The sequence below is a fragment of the Oncorhynchus tshawytscha genome, linkage group LG07 (genome assembly GCF_018296145.1).
Source record: "Oncorhynchus tshawytscha isolate Ot180627B linkage group LG07, Otsh_v2.0, whole genome shotgun sequence".
NCBI lineage: Eukaryota > Metazoa > Chordata > Actinopteri > Salmoniformes > Salmonidae > Oncorhynchus > Oncorhynchus tshawytscha.
This window is the reverse complement of record NC_056435.1, coordinates 17,570,211-17,584,409: the sequence shown is the minus strand read 5'-3', so window position 1 is coordinate 17,584,409 and position 14,199 is coordinate 17,570,211. Positions and strand designations below refer to the sequence as shown.

General features: G+C 46.0%; 2 non-coding genes across 2 annotated transcripts; both read left to right on the top strand.

Annotated features, from left to right (window-relative positions):
- Window positions 1-10,651: 10,651 nt before the first annotated feature.
- Window positions 10,652-10,724, top strand: trnar-ccu. The gene has a single exon. It is a non-coding gene; the product is annotated as a tRNA-Arg (tRNA).
- A 698-nt stretch (window positions 10,725-11,422) lies between these two features.
- Window positions 11,423-11,495, top strand: trnar-ccu. The gene has a single exon. It is a non-coding gene; the product is annotated as a tRNA-Arg (tRNA).
- The last annotated feature ends 2,704 nt before the right edge of the window (window positions 11,496-14,199 follow it).

Sequence of the window (14,199 nt, the reverse complement as noted above, 5' to 3'; positions counted from 1 at the left end):
CTTACGCATCTCCACCCTCTAACTAGCTGCTCGAGTGTGTACATGGGGCTTGGTGACACGGGGAGGGCCAGCGCTTTGAAAAGCTGATAACACGCTCTGGTGCTGTTGATAAAGACGGGCCATAACCTAGCTGAGAACCTGAGCATGTTAGGAGTCCTCAAGGTGAGGTCGTCCACAGCTGAGGCCGCAACTCTAGGGAAGCACAACACAAGGGCTCGTGCTATCACGTCTACGTCTTGGGCTCTGGCTTTCATATCATCTGGGGCCTTGGTTAGTACGTCCACGGCTGTCTAGACGTTGAAGTTGTCCTCGCTTCTAATCTGGTACACGTCAGGCTCCCGCTTTGGGGAGAATCTGTCGTTTTGAATAATGAACTGTAAGAGCTCGTGGTTGGGATCGGGCCGCGGTTGTTGTACCTGTGCTCAGGGCTCTCTCTTCGGATACAACTGGCAGGTGATCATTGGCGAACATCACAATGAGAGCCTCTAGGTCAGACGACGCTGCCTTCACTTTGTAGTCCTGGTACCTTGCTGAGTGTATCACTGTGGACTCTGTCCATGCTTCTAGCAAGTGCAGGACATCACACCTCTGAAGCCTGTGGATATGATACAGAAGCCAGCACAGTTGAATCACAGCTTCGATTCGCACAAGCCAGTCGCGCTGACGAGACGCCTCCACTGCGGCACACTCCATGAGAAACACACACGATGTCAGGAGTCGACTCTGACATTGGCCACAGGTGATCCTGCTAATGCAACCTTCAGAGCAGCGCACTGCCTGCACAGCGGACCAAGGAGTGTAGCCGCACCATCTCATCTTGTCCAAGATTAATGTTACCATTCTGTCACTGTGCGCATTAATGGGGTTGATCGAACATTTTCGACAGTGAGCAAATTCCATGGAACCGGTCCTGTTTTTCATGACACTGTTCCAATTATAAAACTCCTGGGCCCATCCTAGCTTCAGCTCGTTGTTGGTCTTGCATACTTCTTTGCGCTCTTCGATCCAATCTGAACGAAGGATTTAATGAAGCATCGGAGTTGGCATGGCATCAAAGACAAAGGGCCCGAATAACTCTATGCCTTCGTTCATGTTGCTTTTGTTCAACAGCCACTTGTTTGCCAGATAAAGTAGCCCATTGTCGTTCTTTTGTTCAAGGACTATTCTGTTTAGTTCTGGCATATGTGTGCAGATCAGACCCGCTTGTCTCAACTGAAATAACGAGTGGCTACACTCATCCTTTTCTGATAGCCACGTGCCGTTAGGCGACACATCCTGCATATGTATCGCACCTTGCACGGATATAACTGCATATACATAGAGTATGGGAGTCTCAGACTTTTCAAATAATGTACATTTGGCCTGAGTTGCCTGGTCGGTTGCTTCGAACACCTCCACGTAAGGTACCATGCGCCCGGTCCGCGCTACTTGGAAGGGTACTTTGGGGCTGTTGTGTACGCCGTTGCATCTTATTGACTCTGCTTGACTCCAATAATGAGAACAGTGTAGACACGACTCGTAGTTGACATCGTCCTCATCTCGGTTATCTTCTCCTCTGCTGTAGAGCAGGTATTCACAACCCGAATCCATGCTGTAGGAGCCCTATCCGCGATACAAGTGCAAGATTAGTACCTACACACGCCACTCCAACATTGCCTTGCAGCCGGCGGGGGTTGGTCACTGCAAAGCGTTCATCTCAGCGTACCGGCACCGAGACACCGAGTCTCTGAGCTCTGTTTGAACATGAGCAACTTGCAGCTCATGAGAGCCCTGGTTCCTCGTCATCTTTCTCACTTGGGAGACAAGCATAGACCTTTCGTACAGCAGAGTCTTCATGGAGATCTCCCCAGCCCCGATCATGGCCTCAAGTACCATAGAGGTCGCTGCGGATATCAAAGTGCAGATAGTTCATGCACGAGTCCCAACTCCACGTTGCTGAACTGTTGTCTAAACGGCTGCGGATGTCCTGTATCGAGGTGTCAACGAGCCCTTTACGTTTTTCAAAATCCTTAGGTGCTGACGAGAGGTTGTAATCTATCTTCTTGAGCGCAAGCTTCTCCCACGGCCCTTGGGGTGATAGAGCCCACCTTGTGTAGCATGCGAGCCAAGTAGGCCTTTGCCTCAGACCAAGGCTCCCCGTGGCTTACACCAGGCCTGTCCTGAGTCAGGTTGATAAACTCCATCACCGTGATGTCCCTTGAACCTTGGAACACATCTCTCTCCACACCTCTATGTATCTAACGTACAGATTGGTGTAGCGCTGGAGGATCATCCTGAGCGTCTCACTGTCGGTATAGCACTTGTTGAGGGCTTCGTGTACGGCAACAATGTCACTGTTGCACTTACCATCTTCACGCTCAGGCTCAGTTTTGACAGCATCTAGAGCCTGTCTCTTTGCAGCCAGCCGAACCATCTCCTGCACGAGGTTGTTGCGTCCCAGTGCAGCCTGCACCATGTAGTGGAGATGCTCGTCGCTCAAGTCGACTCTAAGCTCGGGGTACCACTCTAGGACCTTCTTGAAACCTATCATAAGCTCAGAAACGGTCTTGGTATAGCTGGCGAGGGTCCATCTGTAGTTCTCAGCTGTGGCCTTACAGTGGGCGTCATAGGCTTCGTTTCGGATGCATCTACATTTGGAACCGGTCGATCGGTCCCCGTGCCCTCCTCCGGGCATCTTTTCTCTATCTAGGTCTCCAGAGGTCCACTTTGTAACTCTCCATGACGGACCGTGTATCTGTTCGGTTCCGGGAGCGTCGTCGTCATTGTGGTGGTAATAATGGTAATCGTAGTAGTCCTTGCCCTGATCAGAGCAGGGTATTGAAATGCTCTCTTCACTGTCGCTATTTCCAAAACGTATAACTCTAAGCGGGTTCCTAGGTACGATGTCGAAGGAATATTCCGAACTCATACTGATGTCATGGAAATAATCAGGATTCTTCTCGCTCTCATATTCATATTTCACAGATCTTTCTTCCATTGATTTCACGTGTCTCCCTTTACAGGGTCCAGCGCGCTGGTCGACTGAGCCGAGCCTGGCCTCACAGAGGACATCGCCTCAGCCCTGAAGATATTGTCATACTTTGAGAATATATCTTTAACCACCCTGGCCAAGGTGGCTCTCAAGGGGAGAGAATGATCAAAAGTGTCAGCCCTCTTCCAGAGCAAAAGGGTTCACTTCCCGCTGGCCATTTCATTGATACAAGCCTACCCGGTCGTGCTGGATACAACTGTATCTCTGCTATGAGCCCCAAAAAGTGTATTGCGAGATCTCTCCTTCGTATGTGTGATAAGTACATCTTCTACATCTACACCTGTCTCAGATGGCGAAGACTTCGGCTCAGGGACGATGAACTATCGAGCCTATTCGGCGCCCATAGTGATGTGTTTGCCCAGTTAGATCCTAAATGGCTATCTAGGTTCATGGTGAGGTGCAGGGTCTTGTACCTAAGAGAACTCAAGAGGTCTCTTGGTTTGTCACCCCTCAGTATATCCAATAACGTGTACAGGGTGTGGACTGGCCAGGGTACGTTCACAACATTTGACAGCAGAGGTCATGTCGTCCAAATAGAGAATTACACAGACCTCCGTCTCCCCAGGAAACTGTCCGTTGGCGAGACTGCATTTACAGTTTTTGAGGAGACCCTATCCGTGTTCTCAGACGTGGCGTTTAGGCTACAAGGTGGCGGAGCGCCATCTCCTCCTTCCCTGGTGATCTGTCGACGCTCAGACTCACATGGTACCGTGGCAGGCTTGTGTTCAAACTGGCGGACATGTTACACTGTGAAGGAACGCGACATTCGAGGTCTGAAGGTGGGAGAGGGCTACATCTACACAACAGACAGTGTATCTCTGTACAGCTTGGTCGCCTCGTGGAAGACCGATATATGTCTGATCTTTGACAAAGACTGTCGAGAGGAGATAGTACGCACCCTGTGCGCTCTGGCTCTAGGTGACTGCAAGTTGGGTATCCAGTTCAGACTTAAATGTGTTCTGCCCGATCAAGGCAAGTGCTTGGATCTGAGAGACCTGAAACCCTCTTGAGTCAGACTCGACACTAGGAGATATCTGCATCCCGGGGAGATTAAACTCGAGCCTCTCACAGCTCAACACTCGAGCTCCCTTAACCACTGTAATCACGAGGGCTTAGCGTCTCTGAGAGATATGACCAGACTCCCCTCAGGGTTCTCTATTCTCGCGGAGAACCAGGACGTTGTGGTGTTGAGACACATATTGAGAGACACTGTGGTGATCGTACCCAAGAGTATGGCTAACATGACAAGTATGGCTACACGTCATAAGGAACTCAGCCTATGAAAGGGTCCTACCGAGAGGGTTCAGGTCAAGCACTCACATCTTCAATCAATCGGTATGCCTGTTGCCTGGAACAATGGACATCGTCGCACCACTGGTGTTACGTTTCGCGGGCTGTGTCGCCATCATGTACGCGTTCAATGTCTTCAGGCAACTAAGTGTCTCCAAATCAGAGCTCGCTAGCAGCCCCGTTCAGCTTTCGTTCAGGTCCACCCTGAGCCCGAGAGAGGCTCAGACTCTGCTGTTGTCGTACCTGTGTCTGAAGGATTCATTTGTCGCCTCGGAGAAGAGCTGTTTCAGGTTGATGGTGAAATCGCTTTCCATTTTATCAGAACTCAGAAAGATCGTTTCGGCCAACCCAGAGATATTGCGAATCCGAAATGGGTTAGCTGGCGACGATAGCAAGGATGACAGCAACTGGGATAGCAACGGGGAGGAAAGTGAGCAAAGAGAGGACAGTGAGGACTCTAGCCAGGGAGAGAGTGAAGATGACGATTGGGAGGACATTCAGGGAGATGACGAAGAGGAAAGCAAAGACACAGGTGAGGAGAAAAGTAACCACGCCTGTGAGGAAGAGAGTGAGTGCCGTAGCTCTGATCGTGAATCTGAGGATGACACGGACAACGAAGATCGAGTCATAGCAAACATATCCACAGTCATCGGCACCGGTCCGAGGACCAGACAGAGAACGGGACATTTGGTCCTGTTTGGCCGCGGGTGAGGTTGCAATTCGAGTTTCAGGTGGATCACCATCGGGATACGGACTCTGGGGCTGGTTAACCTGAGAATATTGAGGGCTTGCGGAGTCTTCAACTCAAAGCACGGATATAGCAGAGCTGTGTTGAAGATGCCGAACACGACCGGAGTTGTACCCCAACCCAGCTGGGCAGGGGAACCTACATTGCTTACCGATGACTTCTGTGTCATTGTACCGGAGAAGACATACGGTGCCTTGCAAACTTAGTTGCTCGATGACAATGCCTGCTTCTTTCAACACAATTACTCTCCCAAAAGCGTCAGGACCAAAGTCGATTCGGGTTCCTTTGCCGATGGGGGTATATTCATCGAGAGGTCGAAGATTGAGCAGGCCATATGTAGCGAGAACGCAAGAGGCTACGAGGAACATAAACTCTTTCGTCTCTTCAAGACCTGTCGCAGGAAGGTACAACAGTGCCTGTTCGATGTGGCTGTCGACAACCCCGATATTGGAGACCCTGGATGTGAGCAGCCTCTCTACAAGAGATCTTGGCTTAGGTTGCAAAGGCAGAAGCTGGGCTCCTCGGTGGCCCTGTCCACCATAGGAGATGGAGAGTTCTTCCCTTCTATCGAGATAGCGAAAGAAACAGATTTGGAGGAAAGTGTCGACACAATCTCAACCTCACAATCAAGTGTTACCCCAATCACTACTCCATGGTTAGGGTAGACAGGGCTCCAGGTGAATGCGGCTCCGTTTACGAGGCATGCTTAGACGAGGCAGTGCTACTGGGACACTGCACCAGGGTCTCTGTCACACGCGGTGCCAAGAGGAACTTTGACGTGAGCGCCTGTCTGTCCTGGTTCTACAGATCCGTTCACCCGTGCGTGCCGGACATGACAGTAGGAGACGTGATGCTCGACTACGAGTTCACCGTGCACAGTAGGGGCGAACTGTCGCCGGTCTATGCTCTCCTGAGCCATTTGGCGGAAAGCTGCAGGGTAAACTGCTTCCCTGTGTGCAAGTTCATCACCCTCACTAGAAACAGAGGGTCATCGGTGTGGACGGGGGGCACGGACGAGCCGTTCCACTCGCAGAGGCTGAGGACAAACACCATCGGGTCCTTCCTTCTCGAATCAGAGACATGGCTGCGTGGAAAGGCTTCGACGACTTGTGCTCCCGGGTGCTGACGTGCCCAACCAAAAAGGTGTGAACCAGAGGTATTTGTAAGGTGGTGAACAAAGGACTCAATATGTTCAGACGTGACGTTCTGGTGCCCATCTCAAACCTAATCATGATAGTCGAGCCCGGAGAGTGGTACGCGTCCCCCTGTCACGATTGCAATGGACACAGTGATGACACCAAGCGGGACAGTCCGGTTGACTTGAGTCTGATTTACAAGGAGTCCTTTGCTAGACATAAGGAAGGTGAAGTCGTGAGCTGTGATGTGAGCTATGATGAAAGCGAACCAGAGTTATCTGACAGCAATGGAGAGTTCTCGGATGGGGACTCTCAGGAGGAAAACGAACCCGAGTTCGCCGACTGCAACCGAGAGTCCTCGGACGGGGACTCTGACGAGGAAAGCAGATCCGAGGGGGTTGATGATCAGGTCGACAGCGGATCAGAGGGGAGTGTAGACGATGAAGACGACAAAGTAGATGATCAAGAAGACAAAGAAGACCAAGACCACAAAGAAGACCAAGGCGAAGAAACAGACAACGGGACCCCAGGGCCCATTATGGTGAACTGTGAGTGGCGTGAGAGGGGAGTTTCATGTTTCATGTTACTCAATTCATGTCTCGAAAATGAGTTCATCCCCAGGCTCCCTTGTGACGGAGGACATGTGTTCTTCGAGCCCGTCCACAACGAGGACTACAGGGGCAGGGCTCAATTGGACAACAATGGCAGGCTAGTAAAGTATTACAAACCTCACAATTTATTCTCCTTGATGTACGATGTATACACCGTGCTTGTTTACGGGTGTGGACTGAGACCCGTGTTTGTACATGGGGAGTCGGACACCTCTGGGTCTAAGGTTCTTAACCTCTCTGCGCACCGAACCCGTTAGCGGGATTAAATTCGACAACATATGGTGATCGCTACATAAATAGTCATATTAAACATTCATGAAAATACAAGTGTCTCACGTGGTTCGAAAGCCTAGAATCTTGCTAATCCAACTGCGTTGTCAGATTTAAAAAAAATATTTATTGCGAAAGAATACGCTGCGATTAACTGAGCACAGACCCCCATATCAAACTACTTATTCAACCAGCACTTGCGTAATAGATTTGATTTGATAGACGACTGAGGGTCTTCAAATTTTGAAAGTGTGTAAACAGTTACCCATGTTATTTTGTAAATGTATATTTTTTTCATTTATTTTTTTTTCAATTATTTTTTTTCCCCAATTTCTTTTGGGGGGGGTGTGTTAGAATACCATTTTGGTATTTTGTATATAGTTATTTGTTTCAAAATGTATGATAAATGTCTTGTAGCACAATCATTTTGGATGTTATCATTCTGAAACTTTGCTCAAGTACTGATGCCCTCTTATATTTTTCACTGAAATTGTCCGCATCATCCTATCTGAATGTTTGTTTTATCTTGTTCATTTTAAAGATGATGATACAAAAATAAAAATAAAAAACTTGTTTTTTTTCATTGTTTTATCTAAACCAGATCTATTGTGTTATATTCTCCTACATTCAATTCACATTTACACAAACTTCAGAGTGTTTTCTTTCAAATGGTACCAAGAAAATGCATATCCTTGGTTCTGTGCCTGAGCTACAGGCTGTTAGATTTGGGTATGTCTTCAGGCGTTAATTGCACAAAGTAGGGGGGAGCTCTAAGAGGTAATGGCAACGCTTGCCCCTAGCCGACAGCATCTCCCCTGATGTGTATCCTATAAACCCAAGGATTGCAATTGTGGTGCACGAGGGGAGAGAGGAAATGCTTAAACTAGCTCGGGAGATCACCCGCTGCATTGTCGTTACCACAGGCTGTAGGAGGAGAGCGGGCGCCCTAGCTTACATGTTCATGGAGTTACCACACAACCTAGAAAGAGAGGCCCGTTTGCCTTGGGTGGGGAATGAAATGCTCGCCGGTCACTACGCTTTGCCAGAGAAGTTTATTGGCGACGCTGGAATATCTACATGGCCGCGGTTCAACTCCTCTTGAAGCCTCATCTCCATGATGTATGCTGCGAGCACCGTCCCACTAGCACCGTCTCGGTCCAAGCGGCAGTTGTATGGGTCGCGTCTGAGTTTCACATTTCATTGCAAATTGCAAAATATATATATATATATTTTTTGGGCAAAAATATATATATATATTTCATAAAACGGCATTAGCACTTACCCGTCCAGAAGTACGTCGTGTCCTTGCAGAAACAGCTCCTCAGCTCCTGTTTGAATCATAACACTCAAAGATTCCTCAAACAAAAAATCAGACTCACTTTCACGTTTTCACTTTCACTTTAGACTTTGACTTCGCTTTTCCTGATTTATTCACCATGATGTCTTCAATGAAATCGTTGAAAATACAACTTTCCAAAATACTGCTGCGCGTAACAAGCGTCACAGCAACTCTTCTGATAGTCAAGGCGAGAATGGAGTTCGTTACGCATGCATTTACAAACAAGGAATGGTGGTCCAACCCAAAACCATTACATACTGGCGTTTACCTCAGCTCATTGGCTATCTACCCAGCTAGATTTCAAGAAGATCAGTGGTCATTGGGCAGAAAAACAGTCAATCAACGAAGCTTTGCTAAAATTATTGGTTCGCAAGGTAGTCATTGATCGTTGTCTTCAAATCAGTTCACTTCGGTCAATACTCCCCACAAAAAAAAACAATGACATTTGGCTGTGTTGCAAACATCCAGAGGAATGCACTGAAATGAGTAGATAAACGATTGTTTACCATGTATAATTACGTCGAATGCTCCGTAAAAAATTGATAGAGATGGAATTCACGGCACAAACGGGTTACAAAATGTTTCGATTTAGGTTATAAAAATGGATTTTATCAAAGCAAACGGCACTTCATTTGATTAATGGGACACTCAGGAAGAGAAATAAGAGCAAGATATCAGAATGTAAAGTCATAATTTTACCTTCAGATGTGAATGTGTAAAAACTGTCATGGCGGAAAATGTTTTTGTTGTTGATTGCTCTTCTCAAACAAAAGCATGGTATTTGTTCTCTGAAATAGCTATTTTAAATCGGAAAACGTAGTTTGATTACCAAGATCCTAATCTTTTGAAGGATGTAAGACACTTGCATTTTCAAGAATGTTTAATGTTACGACGTTTTATTTTTAGTTGTCACTCTGAAATTTCCCCTGATGTTGATCCCTGTATGGGGATCGCAGCCTTACCTCTTATGATTTCCCCCATTTGGACCTGTTGTCACTCTTACCCTGATGGTTGCTGATACTTCCAGACACTTTTTCGGTCTTATCTGAGGAATTTGATCATTTATATCAGAATGGCCATATTCTGAGGCCAGTTTAGCGCTCATTCAAAGACGATGTACTACTCCTTTCTAATTGAAGGCCATATTGAGGTTAAATCAATGACTGGAGTTTTTAATTGATAAAAACAATTGACTATTGAAAGTGCAAGTCAGTAAGTCAGTATTGTGCATACATTTACTGGTCTCTGTGGTGATATTGAGCACGGAACCTGGTAGCAGGCTGACATTCCACAACATACGGTGATCGCTACATAAATAGTCATATTAAACATTCATGAAAATACAAGTGTCTCACATGTATCGAAAGCCTAGAATCTTGCTAATCCAACTGCTTTGTCAGATTTAAAAAAGGATTTACTGCGAAAGAATTTGATGCGATTATCTGCATATAGAGCCCCATAAAAAACAACAATTTCGACCAGCACAGGCGAAACAAAATCACATACTGCATTAAAATAAATTGTTTACCTTTGACGATCTTCGTCTGTTTGTAATCCCAATGCTAATTTTTACACAATGAATGATCTTTTGTTTGATAAAATCTGTTTTTATAGCCTAACACGAAACATTTTGTAAACCGCTTGTGTCGTGAATTCCGTCTCATTCCATTTTCGAAGATACATTCCAGGTAAATAACCCACACAGAACGTGACTTTTCCAGTCATGTTTGGTTTCATTGCAATCAACTGCTTTGTTTGTAACACAACCACACATGATCGGCCATTTGCGGGACGTATCGACTGAAAGAAACCGATTTGAAGACAACAAGTAATGACATCACTGTGCACCAATGATATGACCACTGTTTCGTTGATTGACTGTATTTTAATGGTCATGTGTAAGTGGAATTAAATTTTGTTTTACCTCTTCCACCAGTGATTACAAAGAACCCCAGTGGCCTAAGACACTGGCCTCCTAAGCCATGGATTGTGAGGTTTAGTCTTTTCTGAAGTGGCTAAAAGCAGAGTGGCGCAGCGGATGTGTGCTGGGCCCATAACCCAGAGGTCAATGTATCGAAACCATCCTCTGCTAACCAGTCTGTTTTTAAAAATGAACCGCTAACAGAAATAAGAAAGCGGAATTTCATGGGCATGTGTCAGTGCCATCCATTACACATTGTTTTTGCTGCTTCTATCAGTTCGTACTGGTTGTGAAAAGTAAACAGTGCCCCAGTGGCCTAATGGATAAGGCACTGGCCTCCTAAGCCAGGAATTGTGGGTTCAAGTCCCATCTGGGGTGGTTGAAACACTGCTAACCAGCTTTTTTAGCATTGAAATGTGAACAAATATTTTAAAAAATGCGTAGTTTCATTCCATGTGTAAGTGCCATTATACATTTTTTTACCTCTTCCATCAGTTTGTATTGGTCATATTGATTACAAAGAACCCCAGTGGCCTAAGACACTGGCCTCCTAAGCCATGGATTGTGAGGTTTAGTCTTTTCTGAAGTGGCTAAAAGCAGAGTGGCGCAGCGGAAGTGTGCTGGGACCGTAACCCAGAGGTTGATGGATCAAAAGCTTTTTCTGCTAACAAGCTTTTTTTAGCATTGAAGTGCGAACAAATGTTTTAGAAAATGCGCAGTTTCATTCCATGTGTAAGTGCCATTATACATTTTTTTACCTCTTCCATCAGTTCGTATTGGTCATATTGATTACAAAGAACCCCAGTGGCCTAAGACACTGGCCTCCTAAGCCATGGATTGTGAGGTTTAGTCTTTTCTGAAGTGGCTAAAAGCAGAGTGGCGCAGCGGATGTGTGCTGGGCCCATAACCCAGAGGTCAATGTATCGAAACCATCCTCTGCTAACCAGTCTGTTTTTAAAAATGAACCGCTAACAGAAATAAGAAAGCGGAATTTCATGGGCATGTGTCAGTGCCATCCATTACACATTGTTTTTGCTGCTTCTATCAGTTCGTACTGGTTGTGAAAAGTAAACAGTGCCCCAGTGGCCTAATGGATAAGGCACTGGCCTCCTAAGCCAGGAATTGTGGGTTCAAGTCCCATCTGGGGTGGTTGAAACATAGTGGCGCATTCAAATTGTGCTGGGTACGTAACCCAGAGGTTGATGGATCTAAAACATTTTCTGCTAACCAGCTTTTTTAGCATTGAAATGTGAACAAATATTTTAAAAAATGCGTAGTTTCATTCCATGTGTAAGTGCCATTATACATTTTTTTACCTCTTCCATCAGTTTGTATTGGTCATATTGATTACAAAGAACCCCAGTGGCCTAAGACACTGGCCTCCTAAGCCATGGATTGTGAGGTTTAGTCTTTTCTGAAGTGGCTAAAAGCAGAGTGGCGCAGCGGAAGTGTGCTGGGACCGTAACCCAGAGGTTGATGGATCAAAAGCTTTTTCTGCTAACAAGCTTTTTTAGCATTGAAGTGCGAACAAATGTTTTAGAAAATGCGCAGTTTCATTCCATGTGTAAGTGCCATTATACATTTTTTTACCTCTTCCATCAGTCGTATTGGTCATATTGATTACAAAGAACCCCAGTGGCCTAAGACACTGGCCTCCTAAGCCATGGATTGTGAGGTTTAGTCTTTTCTGAAGTGGCTAAAAGCAGAGTGGCGCAGCGGATGTGTGCTGGGCCCATAACCCAGAGGTCAATGTATCGAAACCATCCTCTGCTAACCAGTCTGTTTTTAAAAATGAACCGCTAACAGAAATAAGAAAGCGGAATTTCATGGGCATGTGTCAGTGCCATCCATTACACATTGTTTTTGCTGCTTCTATCAGTTCGTACTGGTTGTGAAAAGTAAACAGTGCCCCAGTGGCCTAAGACACTGGCCTCCTAAGCCATGGATTGTGAGTTCAAGTCTTTTCTGAAGTGGCCAAAAGCAGAGTGGCGCAGCGGAAGTGTGCTGGGCCCGTAACCCAGAGGTTGATGGATCTAAAACATTTTCTGCTAACCAGCTTTTTTAGCATTGAAATGTGAACAAATATTTTAAAAAATGCGCAGTTTCATTCCATGTGTAAGTGCCATTATACATTTTTTTACCTCTTCCATCAGTTTGTATTGGTCATATTGATTACAAAGAACCCCAGTGGCCTAAGACACTGGCCTCCTAAGCCATGGATTGTGAGGTTTAGTCTTTTCTGAAGTGGCTAAAAGCAGAGTGGCGCAGCGGATGTGTGCTGGGCCCATAACCCAGAGGTCAATGTATCGAAACCATCCTCTGCTAACCAGTCTGTTTTTAAAAATGAACCGCTAACAGAAATAAGAAAGCGGAATTTCATGGGCATGTGTCAGTGCCATCCATTACACATGGTTTTTACTGCTTCTATCAGTTCGTAATGTTTGTGAAATTTAGGCAGTGCCCCAGTGGACTAATGGATAAGTCGCTGTCCTCCTAAGTCAGGGATTGTGGGTTCAAGTCCCATTTGTGGTGTCTGAAAGCAGAGTTGCGCAATGCTATCTTGCCGGGCCCATAACCCAGAGGTTGATGGGTCAAAACCATTTTCTGCTAACCAGCTTGGTTTTAGCATTGAAATGTGAACAAATATTTTAGAAAATGCGCAGTTTCATTCCATGTGTAAGTGCCATTATACATTTTTTTACCTCTTCCATCAGTTTGTATTGGTCATATTGATTACAAAGAACCCCAGTGGCCTAAGACACTGGCCTCCTAAGCCATGGATTGTGAGGTTTAGTCTTTTCTGAAGTGGCTAAAAGCAGAGTGGCGCAGCGGAAGTGTGCTGGGACCGTAACCCAGAGGTTGATGGATCAAAAGCTTTTTCTGCTAACAAGCTTTTTTTAGCATTGAAGTGCGAACAAATGTTTTAGAAAATGCGCAGTTTCATTCCATGTGTAAGTGCCATTATACATTTTTTTACCTCTTCCATCAGGTCGTATTGGTCATATTGATTACAAAGAACCCCAGTGGCCTAAGACACTGGCCTCCTAAGCCATGGATTGTGAGGTTTAGTCTTTTCTGAAGTGGCTAAAAGCAGAGTGGCGCAGCGGATGTGTGCTGGGCCCATAACCCAGAGGTCAATGTATCGAAACCATCCTCTGCTAACCAGTCTGTTTTTAAAAATGAACCGCTAACAGAAATAAGAAAGCGGAATTTCATGGGCATGTGTCAGTGCCATCCATTACACATTGTTTTTGCTGCTTCTATCAGTTCGTACTGGTTGTGAAAAGTAAACAGTGCCCCAGTGGCCTAAGAGTGGCGCAGCGAAGTACACTGGCCTAAGGCACTGGCCTCCTAAGCCAGGCACTGGCCTCCTAAGCCATGGATTGTGAGATCTAGTCTTTTCTGAAGTGGCCAAAAGCAGAGTGGCGCAGCGGAAGTGTGCTGGGCCCGTAACCCAGAGGTTGATGGATCTAAAACATTTTCTGCTAACCAGCTTTTTTAGCATTGAAGTGCGAACAAATATTTTTTTAAATGCGCAGTTTCATTCCATGTGTAAGTGCCATTATACATTTTTTTACCTCTTCCATCAGTTCGTATTGGTCATATTGATTACAAAGAACCCCAGTGGCCTAAGACACTGGCCTCCTAAGCCATGGATTGTGAGGTTTAGTCTTTTCTGAAGTGGCTAAAAGCAGAGTGGCGCAGCGGATGTGTGCTGGGCCCATACCCCAGAGGTCAATGTATCGAACCCATCCTCTGCTAACCAGTCTGTTTTTAAAAATGAACCGCTAACAGAAATAAGAAAGCGGAATTTCATGGGCATTTGTCAGTGCCATCCATTACGCTGCTTCTA